This window comes from Otolemur garnettii, unplaced genomic scaffold (assembly GCF_000181295.1).
Source record: "Otolemur garnettii isolate 467f Iridium unplaced genomic scaffold, OtoGar3 scaffold00224, whole genome shotgun sequence".
Lineage (NCBI taxonomy): Eukaryota > Metazoa > Chordata > Mammalia > Primates > Galagidae > Otolemur > Otolemur garnettii.
This window is the reverse complement of record NW_003852619.1, coordinates 1,831,078-1,833,684: the sequence shown is the minus strand read 5'-3', so window position 1 is coordinate 1,833,684 and position 2,607 is coordinate 1,831,078.

The following is a 2,607-nucleotide window of genomic DNA, read 5'->3' as shown; positions in this document are numbered from 1 at the left end:
TTATGTGCTTGCCATATAAAATTTATGTTTCAAGATTATCTAATTTTCTCCTGCTGGTATCCTTAGGGTTTAAATCAATGCCTGGGATCCTGGAAAACCTCAAGAACCATTCATTGAATGAATAAATTTGAATTATTTCTCCATGCCTGCCAAGTCCACCTCCTGGAATACATGTTAAGCTCTTCATAGAGAAGAACCTTGTCTCCTTTCCACAGTACCTTGTATGAAGTACATATAAAGCACACAAAGATAACTGTTATTTGGTTTCTGCATATTTGAAACACTAGTCTAGTTAGAATTAAAATTAGCCAGGAAATGTTCATACCCAACATTATCTTGAATTTATATTACAAGAATAACTGATGCACGTCATAAATTATAAAATAGATAAAATTTGTTTTTCAGGTACAACTAACACTGCACTTGCTACATGACAGGAACATGGTAAATGTATTTTGTATAACATTTAATTTGAGTAAATTGATTTTCACAGGCTTAAATAACTCCTGCCAAATCATAGCACTAGTACATATCATAACTAGAATTCTGATTCCTTAGCTAATGGCTCCATATTTTTTACAGGTACTTCTTCCTTTCATTGCTTCTCCTTCTCCAATCAAATGCTTCTTAGTTGTTGTCTCTGTCCTTCCCTCAGGATCTGTTCTCTATAATCCTTGCTACATCCTGAGAAACATGCCATTGGTCACGCCATAGCTGATACCTTTTTCTTTATCCAGATTTACTCCTTCATGGGCTTATTGTTACCTTTACCCAAGCTAAGAGCAAATGATCACTATGCTCATTGCAGTAACTTAACTTCACATAACAAAAGTAACATTCTGTTTTACCAGAAATCTTTGGTTATCTAATAAAATGGGAAATTAATATGAAAATCTTAGATGCCAGGGCCAGAATAGTAGGTGAATAATATTATTATGTGTTTGAGATTTTTTATAGACCCCAACACACATCCACCATGGTGGTTGCTGACTGTCCATAATTCCAGAGTAAGTCATAGTTATACCAATAAGTATATATTGATATACATCTATTTTATTTTAAACTAGGGGACACAAGAAGTAAAGCATATGAATTAAGAGAACATTAGAACATTAAAATTTTTCTTTATTTTCAACCCTAAATGGTTACATGTGAGCTAAATATACAAACTTTAAATCATACAAGTTACTGACATACCAACTGGATATGTCATAAAATTTTATTGAATAGCTTCTGTGTATAAAGTACTGGTCATTGTCAGAGATTAAAAACACTAATATTGCACAATTTAAGCTCTCAAAATTCTTATGATCTGCTGGAGAATATCTAAATGTTTGTGAGAATTGGCAGGGAAGTGAATTTAACAGGAAATATCCAACTTCAAGTTTAATTCCTTTGTTCAACAATATATTCTGAGTACTTACTACAGGGCAGATACTATGCTGGAAATGATCAACAAAACCCACAATGATCCTTATGCGATGGTACCTACAGAATAGTATGAAATATATAGATATAAAGCATATAACTATTTGAAAATGGAAAAATTTCCATTGTAAATAAGTACTATGAAAACCAGACAATAAGATTCTTATCTAGAAAGGAATGTAAGTAAAGCATTGAGGCAAGGATAATGGATATGTGAACTGAGAGCTGAATAGTATCAACCAAGCTAACAAAGAAAAGGATGATGTCCTAGGCCCTCTGTCAAGAGGGAATAAGGCCAGTGTCTCAAGAATAAGGAACACATGTGTATATGATGAACTTAGACAGGGAGATAAAGCCAGAACATTATGTGAAGACTTGCAGGAAATGGTATAAAGTTTCAAAGCTAGAATTGCATTCTCATGATAAAGAGAAATCTTTTTAAAAATTGTTAGTATATGACCTATGTTAGAATCTTGTTTATTTATATATCAATAATATTGGTATTATCCATATGCTTTCCAAAACTTATATTAATGCAAAAAAAGAAAGCTGTTCATTTGCAAATATTTAGAGATCATTAGATAAAATTAAGCAGAATTAAATATGAAAATGATTCTGGTTATTATATAATCTTAGCATATTTCGGTCAATTGTTTTTCTGGAATAAAGGTTCAAGGAACTTTTTATTTATTTTTTTTCTTAAATCATAGCAGTGTACATTAATACTATCATGGGGTACAGTGTACTGTTTCCGTATGCAATTTGAAATATTTTCATCCAACTGGTTAACATAGCCTTCATGTCTTTTTCTTAGTTATTGTGTTAAGACATTTATATTCTACAATTAGAAAGATTCACATGTACCCTTATAGGATGAATCATAGGCGTGATCCTACCAATCATCCTCCCTCCACCCACCCTCCCCCCTCCCCTCCCTATCCACTCTCCCCATATTCCTGGGTTAAACTGGGTTATAGCTTTCCTATGAAAGCTATGAATTAGTTTTATAGTAGGGTTGAGTACATTGGATATTTTTTCTTCCATTCTTGGAATACTTTGATAAGAAGAATATTTTCCAGCTCCATCCATGTAAACATGAAGGAGGTAAAGTCTCCATCTTTCTTAATGGCTGCATAGTATTCCATGGTGTACATATACCACAATTTATTGATCCATTCG